At 34.3% G+C, this 22,410-nt stretch overlaps 1 protein-coding gene across 1 annotated transcript in view; it reads left to right on the top strand.

Annotated features, from left to right (window-relative positions):
* Positions 1-632: 632 nt before the first annotated feature.
* LOC148955547 (uncharacterized) overlaps positions 633-22,410 on the top strand; it is a 52,855-nt gene continuing 31,077 nt past the window's right edge. Inside the window, exon 1 of the mRNA XM_089108244.1 lies at positions 633-671. The gene's annotated coding sequence lies outside the window, so the exon portion shown is untranslated. The remainder of the gene's footprint in view (positions 672-22,410) is intronic.

Here is a 22,410-nt window from a genome sequence, read left to right as displayed (position 1 = left end):
CATCGAAAGCTAGGTGTTCAATATTGTTGGAATCAAGAATACAAGTAGTTCAGACGCTGAACTTTCACATTCTGGCCGCAAATTTCAGCGCTGCAGTCTCTGTCCTCTTTCAGCTGACCAGAAGATGACTAGGGTCTGCAGAATCTGCAAAAAGGGGTGCTTCAAGGACCACCTCAACGAAGTATGTCCAGAATGTATCTAGATAATTCATTTTTGTGTTAAACATATTGTATTTGATTGTATTTGCTTAAAGCTAAATTACAAGTTCCTATCTGAAATAGTTTTATTTAAAAGCGTTTTTAGTTATGGGATATCCCACCCGAGTAAAGAGTTAAAGCAGTTTTGAAATAATATTTATATATGTTTTTTTAATCCTAAAATTAGCTTGAAAACTCAAACGAAAAAAGCGCATAAACACTAGGTTCCAAATAAAATTAGTATCCTAGTTTTTAAAAGAAAGTCTACAAAAAGCAATTACATAATACTAACACCACTAACAATTAAAAAAACTTACAAGTTAATAACAACTAGCAGACAAATATAAAATTTATAATTTTTTCCTTCATTAGCCGTTGTTTTAGGATTTTAGTCTCCATTCTTGAAGTATGGCAACCGTGTCCACGCGCGATTTTTTTAAATAGTCAAAACCTTGGTTATAATTTGTTTTTAAGGTGAGGAAGAATAGGGATAGGCTATAGGCTAATCAGATGAAAGAATGTCAAAATTGCAGTATTTTAATAGTACCCCATTTAAATTTCAAAATGTGGTAGTCATTACCATGAGCTTTGCACCCCCTCCATTAGGCCAGATATTGCTCTAGGCTTTTCAAACTTTGTTGATTTGAATTAGCCTACCTTCAATTGACTTCTGCTGCCTATTCCTTTCTATGTAGCCTAGTTGCTAGTCAGAAACAGCTTGAAGACTCATTTCCCTCCCAGTTGTGCAGGAACAGTAAAATTGCTGGGTAAAATTCTACTTTAGCTTCTTTTGGCTATCTTGGAAAGGGGACAGGTTAGGAAAATGAAACTTTCAGGGATGGGTCTACAGGCTAATTTATGGGTAAATTTCTACCAAATCCTATTATTGAGTTAGGAATAAAGTGAATACACCATTCTATGCCTTTTTTATGCTGATTACAAATATAATAATCATCTCTATCGGAAATGAATTTCAGTCCCCCCGCCTATATGTGCCAATTCAGGGTTAGGTTAGGTTGTAGAAATATATACCCTGAATTGGCATATATAGGGGGAGGTTGAAATTCATTTCCAATAGAAATGATTACTATATTTGTAATCAGCATAAAAAAAGGCATCAAGGGGTATATTCACTTTATGCATAAGTCAATAATATGATTTGGTAGAAATTTATCAATTTGTCCTGGGAAGGTATTTTGAAGTACCTACCTCCACTCCTCTCCCCTCTATATAATGCAAATTAGACCTATTGCACATGTTGTATTACTTAGTTGTTGGTAAATATTTACCAAATCATATTATTGAGTTACAAATAAAGTGAATATACCATTTGATGCCTTTTTTATGCTCTTTACAAATATAATTATCATTTTTGCTGGAAATGAATTTTACCCCCACCCATATTTATACAGTTCAGGGTATATATTTGCACATTAGGGAGGTGGGGGTAAATTTTTTTCTGATGTAAATGAGAGGTAAGTTTAAACATTCCCCCCACCCTTCTAATGTGCAAGTATATACCCTGAATTGGTATATATAGGGGTGGGGGTAGAATTCATTTCTGACAAAAATGATTATTATATTTAGAAAGAGCATAAAAAAGGCATCAACTGGTATGCTCACTTTATTCATAACTCAATAATATGATTTGGTAAATATTTACCTAGTTGTTTTGGCTCACATTTTGGGTAAGGTTTACACTAACAGATTAATCAGCTAGATAAAAAAAAAAACCATACCACTAGCATCAAAATTCATCCTGAGTCCAAATATAATGCTCATTTCTGTTGCAAATTATTTTCAAAATTACTTCTAAGCTTATTTAAGTTTCTTCAATTTTCCTGTTTTTTTTTCACAGAAACGTCATGGCAGCAATTCAATTTGAAAAATGCTAAATTTTGCAGAGAGCTGCAATTTGAACTGAAATATACTAAATCATGTTGAGCAGTGATTTGATATGAAAAATACTAAATCTTGTTGAGCAGTGATTTGATTTGAGAAATAGGTCTTCCCTGTTTAGTTTGTTCTTGATTCAGAACTAATATACAGTTTAGAATTTGGACTTTGGTGATATTTAAGCTGAAAGCTAGAAAAAATTCAGATTACTCAAATAGAAAAATATCATTTTCAACTGTTCTGATTTATATATTGCCAGTTATTAGAAAATGTCTATGTGCCAGTCATTTGAAATGTCATACTATGCTGCAATTAACAGATTTATAAATATTGATGAAGCAAGCAACAACTTTTTCAGGACTCATGGTGTCTTACCATCACTAGTAATGTGCAAAAGCTGCAATACACCATGCAACTATTACATATCTGAAAATATGTAGAAATGCAGCAAGATCTATGTCATCCCAAAGACCAAAAAAAGAAGAATTTGCAGCTATTCAGTATCCAATAGAAAAGGGAGTTTCTTGCATCAGGCCTAGATTAAGCCTCATCAAATCCTGATATTTATAAATCACTTTCTGTTGGATCATTGGGACCATCAAATGGTTTTTGAGGAACTCCAGATAAAGTAAAAAAACAAGCTTTTACTGGAGGTTTTTTTGCTCAGAAGTTCTGATGGCTTGGAAAGGAAACCAAGAAACTATAGGAGGGCAGGGTGTTGAAGTTGAAATCAATGAAACTTTAATGGCAAGAAGAAAGTACAACAGGAGAAGGATTTCACAGCAAGTTTGGGTTTTGGTGGAATAGAGAGAGAGAGAGCAAAAGAAAAATTATTATAGCCATGACTGATGGCCAAGAAGGCCTCCAAAGAAACAAGGAAACTTTAATTCCTATTATTAAAAAACATATTAAGCCTGGAAGCCTTATTTACAGTAAAAAATCAGCCAATTTTGTTGATCCACAGGACTGTTCCATTCATACTCAAAATATAGAAAGTCTGCAGAGATGCTTCAAAAAGCACTATAAAAGACCAGGGATGCAAACTGCATACATGGAGCAGTATGTGTTGTGCTTCTTATTTCTGAAAAATTTTGAGCGAAAAGACTGACTTCATAATTTTTTGATTGAAGCTGCAAAGCTCTATCCCCCTGGAATTGATAGGGCCCCTAGAGCACCAGACATTGACACCCCTAGTACATCAGAAAGAGTGATTAGTTTGTTTATATTAAGTGCTATTTATTTGATATTTGTAAAACTGTATATAAAGCTACCATAAAGTGTTTGTTTGGATGAAAGAAGTTTTGCTATTTTTAAAGAAGCTTAGAAGCAATTTTGAAAATAATTTGCAATGAAAATGAATGTCATATTTGGATTCAGGATGAAATTCTGAAGCTAGTGGTAAGTTCCCCCCCCCCAAAAAAAAATGAATTATTCAGACTGTCTAGTATTTCTCAAATCAAATCACCACTCAGTAAGATTTAGTATTTTTCATTTCAAATCACTGCTCAACAAGATTTAGTATATTTCAATTCAAATTGCAGGTTTTCGCAAAATTTAGTATTTTTCAAATTGAATTGCCACCATGACGTTTTTGTGAAAAAACAGGAAAATTGAAGAGACTTAAAGAAGCTTAGAAATAATTTTGAAAATAATTTGTGACAGAAATGAGTGTTATATTTGGACTCAGGATGAAATTCTGATGCTAATGGTATGTTGTTGTTTTTTTTTTATCTAGCCTATCTGATAAGTCTGTTAATTTAAACCTTACCCCACATTTCATCCTATATTACTACCATAATTATAAATCACTGCTTACCTTACACAACTTCAGCTTTTAACTTTGTTTATTAAAATATATTCCACAATCCTATTTCCATTTAATAACCATTTAATTTTTTCGCCATAGCTGACATTGGTTATGGTATAGTGGAACTGGGTTTGTGATGTCACAAAACATTGCTTATCATAACCCCTTAAGGATAGCCATTTAAACGTTCTTAATTAGTGAAAGGTTTTGACAAGAGATAGGCTAGGCCAGTAAAAAGATCCAAATCATTTTTAGAGGACAAATTATGTAATGGGAAGATGTTTTTGAAATCCCCTTGTCCCCAAACTCAAAAATTTCTAAAATTGTAGTTTAAATACTTTTTATCATGGTTGCAGCAGTAGCTACAACCTAGAAGATATTTTTGAGGACTTCATTTTAATCATTTTTAGAGGACAAATTATGCCATGGGACAATGTTTTTGAAATCCTCCTTCACCCCAAACTAAAAATTTTCTAAACTTCTACCTTAGAAGCTTTTTAAATATTTATAAAGACTTCTAAGGTAGAATTTTAGAAAATGTTGAGTTTGAGATGAAGGGGGATTTCAAAAACATCTTCCCATGACCTAACTCGTTCTCTAAAGTTGATTCTGATGTTTGTAGTGCTTAGAATTTTAGGAAATTTTGAGTTTGGGTTGAAGGGGGATTTCAAAAACATCTTTCCATTACATAATTTGCCCTCTAAAGTCGATTCTGATGTTTGTAGTGCTCTATCTATTAGTGCTTTAGAAATTCTTAAGAGCTTCTAAAGTAGAATTTTAGAAAAGTTTGAGTTTGGGGTGAAGGGGGTTTCAAAAACATTGTCCCATGACATAATTTGTCCTCTAAAAATGATTTGGATTGTTTTACTCTTTTGTGAAAGGTAAAAACCTTTCACTAATTAAGAATGTTGAAATGGCTTATGAGTTCCACTGTTGTCTCCTCAACCTGCAAGCTACCCTTAAGAGGTTATGATAAGCAAAGTTTTGTGACATCACAAATCTGGTTCCATTATACCATAACCAACATCAGCTATGGGAAGAAAATTAAATGGAAATAGGATTGTGGAATATATTTTCATTAACAAGATTAAAAGCTGAAGTTGTGTAAGGTAAGCAGTGATTTATAATTATGATAGTAATATAGGATGAAATATTAGCCAAAATAACTAGTAATGTGCAATAATTTACGTTATATAGAGGGGGAGGAGTGGAGGTAGGTACTTCAAAATACCTTCCCAGAACATACTTTAGCCTGTAGACCCATACCTGAAAGTTTCATTTTCCTAACCTAACCCCTTTCCAATATAGCCAAAAGTAGCTAAAGCAGAATTTTACCAAATTGCAGAATAGTGGCTCTCCAGAAGGAGACATAATACAAAAGGTAATTTGTATATTTCTAAGTTTATGCTCTTTATGATAAAAAAAAATATGACAATCTACCCCCAGGGGCATCCCGGGGGGGGAGGGACACGCCACCCCTTTAACGTTTTTGGCATTCAATAAAATTTTCGTCGAAGGTAAAAGTTTTGGCAGAAATTTTTGCAAAATTGCCCAAAATTTAGCAAAATTCTTGATTTCTGTAGAAAATTTGACATAAATCAGGTAGTGATTCGGTAAAATTTACAAAGATCGTCCCTCCCCCAATGAAATGAGTCTTGTGACGCCCTGCCTACCCCTCCCTGATGGTCTTATATATTGCCCTAGGCTATGTTCAAAACTATCATACATGCATCCCTTGGTAAATATTTTGCAGTTCATATATTGACTTACAAATAAAGGGAAATACCACTTGATGCCTTTTTATGCTCTTTAGAAATATAATAATAATTTTTGTTGCAAATGAATTTTATCCCCATCCCTATATATACCAATTCAGGGTATATATTTGCACATTAAAGTTTATTTCTGATGCAAATAAGAGGTAATTTTAAACTTTACCAACCACCCCCCCCCCCCTCTAATGTACACATATATACCCTGAATTGGTATATATAGGGGTTGGGGTAAAATTCGTTTGCAAAATGATTATTGTATTTATAAACAGCATAAAAAAGGCATTGAGTGGTATGTTCACTTTATTTGTAAGTCAATAATAGGAACTGCAAAACATTTTTTCCATCCCTCCCCATTCCTTATGTATGGACCTAATAATATATTTGTTTGTTATCATTTCTATTGTAAAACCAGTTATGCCATGTAGACTCAAGATATCTAGTTTAGCATAAGTGATTTTGGTGAATACTAGATAAAAATCACTATTTTCAATGAGTTTCAAATGCAAATTATTATAGAAAGAAAAATGATAATGCACATATAAATGTGGTGCATGTTATAAAGTAAGAATTTTAGTATTAATACACAATTAGGGCTCTTAAGAAGGGAACATGTTAATAAAACAATTCTTACTTCAAAATATGGAGAAAAATTGTAGTTAACAATCAGTTGATACTAACCTCATTGATCTATACAAGCATGTCTCAAAACTTATGGATGAGGGATCTCCTGCTGACATGCTATTACTGGATCTAGTCAAAGCTCAAAGCATTTGATAAAGTTTGCCACAGGAGACTAAACTCTGTGCAATGAGCATCAATTAATGTTGTTAACTGGATAATGCAATTTCTTACCAATAATAAGCAGATGATAAGGGTATTTGGAGACAACAGATCAATCTTCTTCTCCAAATCAGCAAATGTAAAAAGTGAAGTTCCCCAAGGAACAGTTTTGGATCCAGCTTTATTTTATATTTTTAACTACAGTGTACCTTCAATCATAGAGAATAAAATTTGCTTGTATGCAGAAAACTCCAAAATAATCAATCCTGTCCATGTGTAGCAGTAAAGAAAATAAACTGGACTATGTTAATTGTGGTAATAAAGATTGACCACGTCAAATGTAATATCGTGCTTTCAAGCTGTGAACTTATACCTTATAAGTTTTCTGATAGCGCCACTTATAGCGCTAAAGACTGTGCCATATGTAATATTATTCTTTAAAGCTGTGGCGATTAAGATGTGTCAAATGTGGCAATGAAGTCTGGGGCCACAGATGTAATACTATGATTAAAAGCGGTGTACCGATTGCACCACTTGCTGAAAGCGAGAAAACAAAATGCGTAGCTATAGTAGGTTAGAAATTCTCCAACTATCAAATCGGGAGCGTAACCTCGCTTCCTCAGGTTATCGCCATGGCGATTACTTCTAATGTTATGTAGAAATCAGATTCCTGGGAGCGCTACCAATGGAGACCTACGAACTAATTACCTGCCATGCAATTAGATACAGACATATAAAATAAAACTAACACAATTAGAAAAGCAATAGTTTTATTGAGACTTACATTTAGGTGTACAACAGTGCTTCCATTCAACTGACAACAACAAAGGCAAGGATAAAATTGGCTTTCAAAAATAATGATGATGGCAATAGAGACAATCCATAATTGAAACGAAAAACAGTTTTTTTCACTATATCACACAAATACAGCTTCTGTGCTCTACTAGCTTTTTCAAGATTGGCCCAAGTCCTGTGGAGGGGGCTGCTACCTTGTAGTTATGTTTGCAAACTCACTTCATTATGCTCACTAACCATCCAATAATTTGCTTTAAATATTTCTGATGATTAAACGTTATAACTTAAGCTTCCTGTGAAACTTTGTATCTATCATTTTTTTTATTACCAATTATCTTAGCGAAATTAAAAACCGAATAGCGTCGTTGTTTGGCTGAGGCCGAAACGCAGTTTCTCTTTTTTGCTGATTAAGAATTTAGACTCTTGGAAACGGGATTTGAACTTAATTAGGGGAAGCCTAATTTATGTCGGAATTATCTTTAGAAAGAAGGAATTTTATCTTTTTGTATTTTAACTATATCACATATTACTCACAGTGCACATGCCCTTCAAAATACCATAACCATCCAGGCTTATCTTGCTGCATTGTCAAAGTAGGCAAAATCCTGGCAACTTGAATTTAATATCCAGAAATGGAGAGTCATTTATTTTGGTGCAAATAACCTTCTGTGCCAGTATTTTATGGAATACAGCAGTGGTTCAAAACATCCAATCATTTGTAGTTATGGTGAAAAAGATCTAGGAGTGTTGGTTGATGATAAGCTAAAGTTTAATTTTCACGCACAGTCTATAGTAGCCTGCAGAAAATTAAATACTAATTTATAGTCTTTTAACAGCCCTTTTTAAGCCATGATTCAATAATTTTTAGCATACAATTATAGTACTCTAAATATTTTAAGCCACATAGTTTTAAGTAAAGTGATAGTTTAGATAATTCTATAGATATTGGAAAGTATCAGAAGCCAGTTTATCTAAACTATTTGCAGATAGATTTTGTGTTATTTGCAAAGCCATAATTTTTTGTTTGTTTTAATTTTCAACTTGACTCTTTACTTCTTTGTGAAAAGCTTGGTTTTTTTAAACAAATGTGTCATTGTTTTTCCTTTTTTTTCAAAAGACACAATAATCCTTACAAAAAGATTCTTATTTAATGTAGGCATTGGAATTTAAGAAGTCAATATATTTTTTTTGTTAAAATGTGACATTAAACAAAGGTTTTATTTTTTACCTCCCTTAAACTTTTCCATATGATATTTTTTTCATTAGGTAGTAATTTTTTTTTCAAAACAGTGTTTGTTTAGTGTTCACTTACTAAGGAGGCTGGTAGGGGGAGTGTATAAAAGGGAGATTGTAAACCTCTGGCTAAGTATTTTGGACTGTGGAGACTATAATATAAGCAGGGCTGGATTTAAAGCTGTGGTGCCTCTAGGCCCAAGCGTTTTTGCTGCTCTGTTTTTGTAAGATTTTCTGGGATAGTGGAAGCAATGAACAGAACACAACTGATGAGCCAAAAGTAATGAAAAAGAGAAGTCATACTGAACTCTCAGCTGCTATTTTTGGGAGACATCTGACAGTTTGTAAGTGGCTACAGAGTTTTTATGTTGTTTTAAAATCACTTATTTTTTAATAGGCAGCATGGCAAGGGAGTGCACCTAGCTCTTTGATGATAAATCACATTAGTCCAGTTTTTGCTAAAAAAAAAAAAATCACTGTGATAATTTATTGCACTTCCTGGCAGTGTGTGCCCCTAGGCCCAGGTCTAGAGGATCCATGTGTAAATCCAGGCCTGAATATAAGGTGTGCAAATGATTTTGTGCTCTATTAGCCACAGATTTCATAATTTCGTTATTATTCAGTTGATTCACATTTTCAAACATTCATTGGAAAGTTACTGTCATTTGGCACAAATGTCAGGGCAAGTTATATAGTTGAAGTGTAAACAGCAATATCTTTTTTTACTTCACTGAATATAGCAAGTTGTAGTCACCTACAAGTTCTGGCAGAAAAAAGGATTAGAAATAAATAATGAACTGCATGCTAACCATGCAAAAAAGCAATTTTGTTCTTTTTCAAGTCGGGGGCTCTGAGCCCCAGTCAGGAGTTTTAATCATGAAAAGTTGATAGGTTATCTTTTATTTTGAATTCTCTGGCATTTTGACCTTACTTTGGGGAAAATTGAGGTCTTGTTGCACAAAATGGCCGAAAACAACACTTAGCTGGGGTACAATATCTAGTCACTACAGCACTCATGTCATTATCAGCTGGTGTTTTATGAATAAAGACAGAAGTCAGTGCAGTATTCACATGACTGTAATACTTAATCTTCATGCAATAGAGCTTTTTTTTCAAGATGGAAGGTTGTAAATCTCCTGTTTAGGGTTTTAGACCATGATAAATGAATTGGCTATCCTAGAATTTGCATTTCCTGGCATTTTCAATCTTTGGACAAAAAATGATGTTTAACACCAAAAAGTGGCTATAAATGTCAATTTGCTGAGGGGCAATCTCTTTTGTTTTACCTATAAAGTTCATCATCTGATGGTGATTTATCAAAAACCTTGATAATCATTGCAGCACTCACATCATTGTCAGCTGACAATTTTTGTGTAAACTCAGAACTCATAGCAGCATATATAGCCTATCTATAACCTTTACCCTCCTCCCTTTCAGGATGCGGACTTTATAAGAGGTTGGAAGTATGAGTGCTACTTTGGTGTACTTTATCAATTCTGCATCTCAATATTGATTCTGGAGGAGATGTAGAAACTTAGGTCTCCAAGAAAAATGATAGGGAGCTTGTTGGGAAGTTCAACTCTGCAAATTGATTGATCCTTGTCAACTTTTATTGTTTTTGTTTTATCTAAAACCAAGTCTGTCATTTTCTATAGACAATCAAACTTATGTCCTTACGTGAATTAAGCTGGTTCTTCAAAATATTTTGTCAACTTCTTGGGTGAACACTCTGAAGTATCTAGGACTTGTAATTGATTAGAGTTAGCATTTAAAACATGTGCTCAAAAACTTCATTTCGAGACTTGAAGGTGTGTTGGGTTAATGCAAAGGTCTAAATATTACTTGCCATATGCAGCCCTAAGTAGTTTTAACTTTTCTCTCATTCAGTCTAATATCGCTTATAGCTTTTTAGCTTATTTGTAAAACATTTTAAAACAAGATTAAATGTCAGGGATAGAGTCAAAACGTTTTCCTTTTAGCATGTTTTTTATTTTTGGAAAGAGCCAGAAGTTGTATGGTGCTAAATCTGAAGAGTAAGGCAGATGTGGACATACAGAAACTTTTTTTTTCTATTCTTTAGTTCTGTGCAAACTCAGTTATGGTCAGAACCCCAGGAAAATTTTGAACCTTATTTGCATGATTTACGTCACATTACACCCTTGCATAGCTGATTATCGCTACATTGATAAAGGGGATGCAGAGGCAATCTAACTGCCTATATGCAATTAGCTCATGCATCCAAAGTGTGAAATCAGTTGCATTTCAATGTTTTCCCTTGAGAATTGTTTGTGCCCTTGAGTGATTGTATAAAAAAAGCAGGTTTTTCCAACTGAAAGTAAGGGTCAAAATTAAAACTTAAAAGAACAGAAATTATTACAATATGGGGAGGGTACCCCCTCCACAATACTTCGGTCATCAGGCTAACGTTATTTAGAATGTTCAAGAAGCTATCTTATTCTAATTTTTCGAACCTTGTGTTTCACTTTTGTTTGTAAAGGATTGGGATACAAAATCATACTTTAGCATAAAGAGAGAAGTATTTAGGAATGGGGTCCCCCACATCCCACCACTGAAAATTCCCCCAAAGAAAATTCGCCTCCCAAAAAATTACATCCCAATAACGAATTTTATGTGTAAGTAATAGGCATTAGGCATTTCTTTTTTGAATTAAATAAAAAAAACAAAAACAAGTTTTTTAACTAAAAGTAAGGAATGACACTAAAACTTAAAACGAACAGAAATTATTTCGTATATGAAAGGTGCTGTTCCCTCCTCAACGCCTCGCTCTTTACACTAAATTTTGAATCTTTGTCACAATTCTTCTTTTTAAAATAATAAAAACTTTAGTGTAAAGAGTGAGGCGTTGAGGAGGGGACAACCCCTTTTCATATGCGGAAATATTTCAGTTCGTTATTTCAGTTATAATGTTGCTCCTTATTTTTAGTTAAGAAAAACTTGTTTTTCGTATTTAATTTCTGAACGTTTTTCATCTAATGCAGGTTCGCAAATTAATTTTATTTATTTATTATCGCAAATTAATTAATTTATTCCTTATATGGAAGGTTGCCCCCTCCTCATTACCTTACTCTTTACGCTAAAGCTGTTAGCACTTTTAAAAAAGCTTCCTATTCTAATTAAAAAGCCTGCGTTTTCAGTAAACGCTCTTAAAGAATTGGGACAAACAGTCAAATTTTAGCGTAAAGAGCAATGTATTAAAGAGGGGGACACCTTTCATATACGGAGGGGGCAACCCTCCCCCACACGGAAATCTCCTTTGGTAAAATTTCATCCAATGTAAAGTAACCCCCCCCCCTCGTCAAATTCCCTCCATACAGTTCTATCCTCGCTGAGATTACCCCTCCCTGTAAAACTGTTTGCAGACAATTCAGCCTGAAAAATTCTCCTTGGCATTCTTTCATTTGAATAAGAGTTTAATGTCTAATAGGCTTCTCAATCACTCCAGAAATGACCCCTTCTGTCGAAATTATTTCCCAGAAATAAAAATACGCGCAAAATACCCCCCAGATAATTCCACCAGAACACTTCCACATGAAAAATTGGCAGAAACCTTAATACTTCCCGGTCGGCACTGTTGTTTTCAATGATTTAGTATTTCTTATTAAAATATTCATGATATTCAATGTTACTACTACTACTACTTACAAATCATTGTAGCACCAAACCGCCTGAGGCCATTGACGAATTTGGGCTATATATTTGCACGTTAGAGGGGGGAGGTAAAGTATAGCGGGTATGCATGCAAAATGTGTTAGGTACAATTATTCTACACATTATGAAGTAAGAATTGTTTTCTGACTTCAAACTTTCTAAATACTTTATCCCCCCCCCCTTATGTACAAATATATAGCCCAAGTTATATATTTCCCATCTATTCTGTCACTTGTCTTTGTCTTGTTTCGCGCTAAGCTAAAAGAAAGAAAGAAACTAACGAAGACACCGGTTTTTTCTCGAGTTTTACACAGCGTAAACTTGAGTGAGTGGTGCATAATACACAAGTACCAAAATTCCTTCCCACTATGAAAAAAACTCAAATAATATTCTCAAATTTTGAAAGCCTTATTTTCCTCGGGGGGGGGGGCGGTAAACACCTAGAACCATGAGGAGGATACCCCTCCACAATACTTCGCTCTTCATACTAACGTTATTTAGAATTTTCAAAAAGCTTCTTATTCTAACTTAACGAACCTTCTATTTCACTTGTTGTTCGTAAAGGATTAGGATACAAAGTCATACTTTAGCGTAAAGAGCGAAGTATTTAAGATGGGGCATCCCCCACATCCCGCCACTGAAAATTCCCCCAGAGAAAATTTGCCTCCCCGAAAAATGTCTGTTTACTTCTGAAAAACAACTGCTATTCGTCAGCAATAGGCAATATGCTTTTATTTTTTAAATTAAAAAAAAACGTTTTTTTTAAACTGAAAGTAAGGAACAACACTAAAAATTAAAAAGAATAGAAATTATTCCGTATATGAAAGGGGTTGGTTTCTCCTCAACGCCTCGCTCTTTACACTATAGTCTGACTCTTTGTCACAACTCTACTTAAAAAAAATGAAAGCTTTAGCTCGAGGTGTCGAGGTAAAGATCGAGGTGTTGAGGAGGGGACAGCATTTTTATATACGGCATAATTTCTGTTCGTTTTAAGTTTAAATTTCGCTCCTTACTTTCAGTAAAAAAAATTGTTTTTTTTTATTTAATGTCTGAACGTTTTTCAACTAATGCAGGTTCGGATTTGGCTCACCGTACATGAAAAATTAAAACAAAATTTGCATATTAATTTTGACAAATTTATTCCGTATATGAGGGTTGCCCCCTCCTTATTACCTTGATCTGTACGTTAAAGCTCTTAGCAGGGGCGGATCCAGAATTTTTTTAGGGGGGCGTAAAATAGGTCGATCCGAAAAAAAAAATTAGGGGGGGGGGCAAAATGGGTTGATCCGATAAACTTGCGTTAGCAGCAACTCCAATTAAAGCAAACTTGAGTTAATTAAGTAAATTACACTACTTTAGACTACGCTAGGGGGGCGCGTGCCCCCTCGCCCCCTCTGGATCTGCCACTGGCTCTTAGCAATTTTTAAAAAAAAACTTCCTATACTAATTAAATGGCCCTCGTCTTTCAGTAAACGCTCTTAAAAAAAATATTCCATCCATCTTCTATCTTATCAAATTTTAAACTCTCCAGTTTAGTATTCTAATGTTCTTGAAAAGTATTCAACTGTTCCTGAAAACCCTCTGACGATATTCTAGGACCATTATTTCAATACGATCCCCTCTGGGGAAAAAAAAAAACAAACACGCATCCGTCATCTGTCTTCTGGCAAAATAGCAAAATTCCACGGTTTTACAGATAGGAGCTTGAAACTTCTACAGTAGAGTTCTCTGGTATGCTGAATCTGATGGTGTGATTTTCATTAATACCCCTTGAATTTTAGGGGGTGTTCCTCCCCCTGTTTCAAAAGTCGGTTAAATTTTCTCAAACAATTTCTGAGACCACATTGGCTAATCATGATAAAACATAAAATCGTGAAGAAAGAACTAGGACATTAAACAACCAGTGAAAAATTACACAAATATTTCGGTCAAGATCTCCACTTGACCGTCATCAGTGCAGAATAAAACTGATAAAAAATTAAAAAACCTAACCTTAACACAAAATTAAAATGGGATGACCCTTTCTCAGTAACGGTGAAAGGGTAACTGAATAAAAAACATAATTCTAAATGGCATTTCACAATTTCATCTTACTTAAAGCACTCTTAAAGGCTAATCGCTTTCCAGGTAGATTATTTTCAGAGATTATGTTTGATTGCACAACATAATTTTGTGGATGTATGTAAAGCGATCAGAATTAATAATTTCATCATAAATGGGACTTAGAAAAGTCTCCCCAGTGTCTCTATTGAGAGCTACCTTTTGGTGAATGTGCTTTTTTTTCTATCTAAACTGCCTCCCTGAAAACTTGCATGAGACCTTTAACGGGAGCAATAATCGAGGTGTCAAATAAAATGAAATGGTGTGGATTGTCATACAAATGTTTAGCCAAGGCGGAATCAAAAACCTCAGGCTTTTGGCGTATGCCCATGGCCTTGTCGATTGAGGACCATGTTCCGATAACCTCTCCCCTAATTGCTGCTGGGTTCTATCAACATAAAAACAGCCACAAGAACAGGAAATTCTACAAACACCATTACCCAGACTGGGGCTGGTTTTATCTTTGCCGGGTGTTGAAAAAGCTCTGTATTGTATTTGATTTTTTAAAGGTGACATTAAGTTTATATTTTTTAAGGATTCTTTTCAGTTTGTCACTCAATTTTAGAATGTAGGGTAGAACAGTGAAAAGTTTCTTATCATCCACCAATGGGACGATCTTGACCGAAATATTTGCATAATTTTTCAAATTTTTCACTGGCTGTTTATTGTCCTCGTTCTTTCTTCTCTATTTTATGTTTTATTAAATTTTCTCAGGCAGGTAACTTTTGATGGGTACCACTAAACCTTATGAATCTTATATATTTGAAATCATAAGCATTCGATTTGTTTCATGCATCTATTAATATTAAAATTGCGTTTCTTAGAGCTTCGGTTACTATTAAGCCGAGTCGGTCCTTACTTACAGTTCGTTACCATGAACTTTTTGACTGTTGTCGTTGCTGTATATTTTTTATCAATTTACATAACATTCTTGTGAATTCGGTTTCTCTACATAAGCGTGATCAGATCCTTAAACGAATCTCTAAATAATGCGGTAAATAATTAATGTATACATAATAGTGCAAACCAAGATTAGAATCTTAGAAGCTACAGTGATGACAGTGGTCAAATATGGCTCTGAAGCATGGACGCTCCGAAAAGCGGATGAAGATTTGCCAGATGTTTTCCAGAGAAATTGCTTAAGGATTGTTCTGGGTACCCGGCTGACTGACCTTATTTCAAACAGTTGGCTCTATGAAAAATGTGGTTCAATACCGCTTTCTTGGTCTATAATGAAAGAAAAGTTGAGGTGTTTAGGGCATGTTATGCGGATGAAGGATGGCAGATTGCCGAAGATTGTTCTTTTCGGCCAATCATCTAGGGCTAAACAGAAAGCAGGTTGTCCCCGTGATGGGTGGGAGGACGTCATAAAGAAAGAATAAAAGGAAATGGGAACTTCGTGGGTGGGTGTAAAAAGGGAGGCTTTGAATAGATTGGGGTGGAGGAGGAGCGTGCGTAGCTGTGTTGGCCTCAGGCGGCTTGGTGTTGCGATGAGTTGTTAGTAGTAGTAGTAGTAGTATACATAATAGTATAAATATAATAATTATTATATGTAATGATAATGCAATAACATTATTATGCTATAATAGATAATAATGTGATATAAATATTATTAGAATATGCATATGGAAAAAATATTAATGAATTAGCGTATAAATAAATGATTAATAGCAATTAATGATTTTAAAGTAAGAAGGCAACATTTTGTTTAACTTATATTCATGCATTAGCCTTTAGTGCTTGGACCTGTTTATCCCTTGAACAGAACTGTAGTGAGAACTAAGGCTGACTTTACTGCAGTTAAGGGTCGGAACTCACTCATGGTGTTTCTCTATGCATCCAAACTATCCTAACTAACTAAGTTCAAACTATCCTACATCTAGAGAGCAAATCATCTTTTAAATTTTTAATCCATTATACAATAAAAAACAGCAATTGTAGAGTAATACTTGTATATATTATGCAGTAAACAAATTAATATAGACACATATGGCAACCAGAGTTCATTGAATTTGAAGCCATCCGTTATATTGCACCTTATCATCTTTTCTGTCTTTTAAATAAGAGCAAATCTCCAATCCGGTTGACCCCCAAATCAAAGGAATCGGACTTAAACCCGTAGTCCTGAGGATCAAGAGTATCAGGGTGGGCGAGATGTACGTCATGCCAAACCTGAATGCTGTACTTATCCCTAAGGAATTTTTGGAAAGTACATGCTTCTGAAGGTAGCCACTTTTCCTGATCCAAATTCATCCACAGTCTGTATCGTATTTCCTCACGTCGAAGAGGGGGGGGGGGCATCGCGAATCTTTTCAAGGTCATAATTTTTCTTCCTTGACAAATTCTATGACTTGCTGCACTTTAGCGTCCTTATTCACTCGTCCAGTTTTTTTCTCGGTTGATAATATTTTTGATAAATTTATCTAGGTCCCGGTCTTTTCATTTTCTAATGTCCGCATCAGGCTTTAGAGAAATTTGTGGGAACAAGTGTTGATTGTTGGTTATATGCAACATGTTAAGGAACTTGTCGTAAGCGTCCTTATTAATAGAGATTTCCTCGGTTGTTTATTTATTTTTTTTGGGGGGGGAGGGGTACAAAAGAAACTTTTAAAAACGAGCATAAAAAATGTGAAATTGATATCTGCTCCTTTATGATTTCTGGGTACATTTCTGGTCTGCGATGTTATTCTGAAAGTAAAGAATAGCATTAAACCCCAAAATGAGCTGAATTTATTCTATACAGGAGGGGGATTGCTCCTTCCTTATCCACACCTCCACCTTCGGACTGTGCTCAGTAACTCAGAAATAGAGTTCTAGTCCTTTTTTTGAAGTCCAAAGGGATTGGAAACCAACCAGCTGCATGAGGGTGATATTTTTCGAGGGAGGGGGTTATTTTCTGTCTTTTTTTCTGTGGGGCATTTTCCGCGGGGGGCTGTTTTCCACGGGGTGTTTTTTCTGGGGGGGGGGGGGTAAAAGCCGGCCATTGAAAAGGACGAGGAAAGATAAAAAAAGACCACTAATATCCTTAGATGCGTCAAACCAGGCATGCACTATGCCGATAAAAACCAGAAAAGAACAGAAACGTCTAACAATAAGAAAAAAAGGAATTTTAACTAATCAAGTGAAGAAGAGAAGGGGAAAATCAAAATTGCTTGTCAATAAAACTAAAAATAATTAAATCTAACCTGCATTAGGCTGGACTCTTATTACCTGGATGGGGTTGAAAGAGCTTAAATACATTTGGTTTGCTTTTTTGTGCGGGAGAGGGAGGGGGTCAATTGTTTTTCTTTTTATAAAAAAAAACATTGTTTCTAGTTTTCTTATCTCTTCTTGCACTGTTCTTGTTGTTCCATTCTTCTGGTTTTGTTTTTAGTCTTTTGTTCTACTAATATAAATGAATAAATAAATCTTAAAACGAGTTCAGCTAAAATTGAATATGCAAATTAAGCTTAAAACGAACAGAAATATTTTACTATTGTAGCATAAAATGAAGCTCAAAACGAACAGAAATTTAATAAAGAATCATAGCAAACAAACATACAACATCTACTGTACATAAATGAATACATAAACCTTGAAACGAATAAAGCTTTAATTAAAAATGCGAATCAAGATTGAAACGAACAAAATCAATTCAAAGAAGACTATAGGTACTGCCTCCTTCCCTAACTGTAAAAGTCTAAAACCTACTGGCGCTTTACTGAAAATGGCGCTTTATTACGAACATTTTCTTACGTACTTATGACAACATTGAAAATGAAAATGAAATTACAGTAAAATCAAATTTTGAACTGATTGGCTTTTGAGCAGTTGTCATTATTATAAATCAAATCTTTAGTTTAACCTTAATTCTTCCCAAGGCCGTTCACGACAAATTTAGTTTCACTGTAAACAAGAATTTAGCTACTGCCTCCTTTCCTAACTTTAAAAATATAAAGCCTAGTGCGTCATTGGCGCTTCACTGAAAGCGAATTATATTACAAATATTCTCTTTTCCAGTTATTACAGCATTGAAATGAAAATACATATTACACTATTCAAATTTTATTTATTCAATTAGAATTAAACCTTTAGCCTCGTTATAGTATATTAATCGCTAAATGCGTTCAATACCTTGTGGCAACCAAATGTTGCCACAAATTGCCAAAATATTACAAAATATTACATTCAGATGCCTACTGGTACATAAATTTTAGGCCACTGTGCGTGTGGGTTGTTCTAGCAGACAACAAGCTGAACGTAATCGATGAAATCAGGTTCCAATCCAGGAAATTAGCCTGTTGGTAAAATATGTTCTGACTATAACTGAACTGACACACAAGTTCCCTTCTGTTTGACACTCAAAAGTCTGGGAATAATTCTTGTACTCACTTGTCTCATTTGCATATTATAGTTAAAATGCTTTGCATAGACCCATACTAGATTTTAGATCTTCAAAAAGCTCTCGAATAGTCAATTGCCCATTTGAAGATTCACTTTTGCCACTTTTTCAGTGTTTTCGTTTTTTTTGTGGTCTGATTTTCGTCTAAGTTATCTTAGGGTTGCTAAACAGAGGAATGTTATAAAGTATCAGTTTCCACAGGTATAGTGAAGATGTTTAACCCATGCCTGTAAATGTATACTTAGAGTTGCTCAAGAAAAAAAAACTTCCTTTTCTGTATTGATTCAAGGAACATGCCCAGTTGATTCTGCAATTGCAAGTAAATTCCGCTTGAAAAAGTGACTAAAAAAACAGGAAATTTTGCTTTAACAAGTAGCCTTGAAGTATTTTTTTTACCAGAGGATTTTGAATGGTTGTAGCTTGTGAGGTCCCTCTTCTAAAAGGGACTAAAAACCGGTCTTTTATGGTATTAAAAAGAAAAAAAAGAGTTTCTTTCTAAATAAAACTTGGGAATAATGTTAACTTATAGCATGCAAAAAAGGGCTACCATCCTCTCAATCCCTATTTATAATTTAATAATGTTAATTTTGCCTAAGTGAAAACTGAGTGTGTTATTCCTCAAATCCCCAAAGTTACTTATTTTCATAAAAAAATTGAATAAAATCGGGGTTTCAAATAGTGTGTGTCAATTTTAGTAAATCACAAATTATATTTCCCCATTAAGAGAAGGAAGACTAAGGCTAGTGGCAGCCGTCCTTGTCTTTAGATCAGTGAAGTAGCAGATAATCGATCTATAGGCCTTTTATGGTGACTTAATTGTTGATCAACAATCGCGAAAACAGATTTGTTTATCGACAGTTGTGGACCAACAATAATTCTCGTGCGAATATAATTTTTGGTTATTGTCGTAAATATAAGGCAATATTTTCGAAACATTGGAACATTGTTTTACTATTTTCAATTAAACTCATACTTACTCTTCTAATTTTCACTGTTTATGCACTGCTTCGATTTCTGATCAAATTCCAAAAATTCCAGTTAAATACAACAAAATTTCTTCAGCACCCTTTGGAGAGGGAAGAGGGGGGTAATTCAAAAGAAAGTATCTTCTCATTTCTTGTTTTAGGTAAGAACAAAACCAGATTTCCCCCACGATATTCATCCTTGAAATTTTCCACTGAAATTTGAAACAAGTTTTATAAACAACGATTTCAGTTATCAGTTTTTTCATTAAGAAATTGACCAACAAAACCTTTGTTGGTCACTAGATCATGATTGTTGATCAACGATGTCTCGCCAGAACAGATTGTTCATTAACAACATCGCCAGAAAGGGCCTTATATTAAGAGTTACCTTTGAATCTTCCAGTCTGTGTAGAGAAAAAGGGATGATTAGAAAGCTGAAAATAGCTATTTGCTACTCCAATTAAAACGTCCCTTTTGTAGGTAAAAAAATCATAGCCTATAGAAAGTGATGCCAAGTTTTGAAGTAGCAAGATTGCAGCAACCTAGTAAAGAGCAAACCGTAGCCCATAGTAACTGAAAGCTTAAGAGCGTGATTTAAGAAACTGCCTAGTGAGAGAAATTTTTATCGAAAGTTATTTCATGAATGATAACTATTAAATGGATCTGACTTCATAGCAAAAGCTCATTGCAAAAGCAAGTTTTTGGGTGTTTTGAGAAAGAGGTTAAGTTCTTCAAAATGATGGTTGATCGAAATAAAAATTGCACCATTCGAATCATCATTGTCGAAAACCGTATACTGGAGACTTACAGTCCTCTACCCTGAACAACAATGGAAATCTTTTTTTTGCATGGTTGGCACTGATGTTTCTCTTTTTTCCCCCTTCTTTTACCCGGGGGTGATAATATCAAGCCAGTGGCTGTAGAATGTTTAGAGAGAGCTCATTTGACCCGAAGTTGAGCCATAGGGCCCTTTTCAAGTAATGCAAGATGCCACATCATAGCAAAATGCCACTTATACCATTTTGTACCCTAAAATTTCCATTTTTACTAAAAGGGGATTAAAAGACCAGGAAATACAAACTCTAAAATAGCCAATCAATCTGCTAGGGTCTAAAATTCTAAACTGGAGGTTTTGACCCTGTCCATCTTCTTAAAACATAAGGGAAGCTGCCTTTTTTGCATGGTTAGAACTATTGTGTCTACTTTTTCTTTTTCTTTTTGGTAGTTCTAGCAGTGATCGCACAGAGAGGATTAGTGACTTATTTAAAATCTACTACTCACGTCTACGAGTTTTTTATCAGTTCGTCTTAATAACCCCATTGTAAAGTATCATATAGCATCAAAAATGACACCTTTTGGCTCCATATCTGGAGTGGAAAAGATGAGGAGCATAACAAGTGTAAAAATTGTAGTATCCATGATAGAAAACCCTTGACCAGATATATACGATCCCTTCTTTTGCATACACCCCCTTACAGTCTTCTTAGTAAGTAAAAACAAAAACGTGTTTTGAAAAAATAAAAACGTATAATGCAGAAAAAATGTTTATTTTCATTTTCATGAAAGTAATTAAATTTTTTATTTTAAACTTTTAAAGGATACTAGCGATAATTTACCCCTCAGACTCTATGTGACAAAGTTGCACATAATTTTCCAAGAACGGTTATGGGAGGTTGGAAGCAAAACATGTTTTTAAAGCCTTATTTTAAGGAAAATCGTAAGGAAAAAAGTCCTCATTTGGACTTCTTTTGTTTCATTGCTCAAGTTTGATAATGATCTTTTTATAAGGTTTATTATAGGTATCTTAAAAAAATCAAAAAAGGAAATAAGAATAATTAATTAAAAACTATTTATTTTGTATTTAAGTAAAAAGTTTAGTCAAAACTTAAAATACACAAGAATGATTGCTTAGGAGATTACACAAGCTATAACTACCTAATTAGCTCAAATAAGTTGAGTTTTGAAGTTTCTCAATGTTTGTAGAGTTCTAAAAACTATTGCTTTACTGAAAAAGTTGTGTTAGGATTATAATTGTATACCAAATATTATTTACATCACGTCTGGGGGAAGACAATATGGAACGTTGTAAACTATCATATTTTTTCTTCTGCATGGCTACTTATGGTATCTTCTGCTCTCAAGAGAACATCCTTTTTTTGCATCAATTTTGTGCTTTTAGTGTTAGAATCCTACAAATATTTGGAAATGTCACTAGTTGGTTTATTTGAGCTAGATTTGCAGGTATATCTTGCGTCATCTGCAAAGCAATAAATTTTGCTAGTTTTAGGTTTCAACTTTGCTCTTTTCATCCATATGCAAACTTTGTTTAAAGAACCTGAAGAGCTACCATATGTTCATTGAGTTCAATAAAAAGACTGTCCTGCTTAGACCTCTTTAGCACATGAATATATGAGCACCCCAGCCTCATTAGCTCGTATTGAGATGGTGTTCAGTATTGGAGGGAAGATTTTGCCTCACCAACAGGCAAGAGAAATTTCTGCAAACTTTTGAAATCTTAGATTCTAAAAATGTAAGTTTTGAACTGTGTGCTGCTCATTTTTAATGTTTCAACCTTATTTTTATTAAAACATTATTGTAATCGAATTATCGTGGATTAAAAAAAAATTGTGGCAGCCCAAGATTGATTGGTTGAAACTGTATAAGTTTAACTACCAAATTCAAGAATTCAAACAAACTTTGCTACACTTTCCTTCTAGCTTCACATGAAATATTCGGAGAATTTTATTGAATATTCTTTTTGTTTTTATTGGAAGAACCTTTTTAGTATAAGGGCATAATGGAGGCATGTCCA

Source organism: Artemia sp. Qi Xiang Cuo, chromosome 2, assembly GCF_049724085.1.
Source record: "Artemia sp. Qi Xiang Cuo chromosome 2, ASM4972408v1, whole genome shotgun sequence".
In the NCBI taxonomy this organism is placed as follows: Eukaryota; Metazoa; Arthropoda; class Branchiopoda; order Anostraca; family Artemiidae; genus Artemia; species Artemia sp. Qi Xiang Cuo.
The sequence above is the reverse complement of the archived record's forward strand: the minus strand, read 5'-3'. Positions and strand labels throughout refer to the sequence as shown.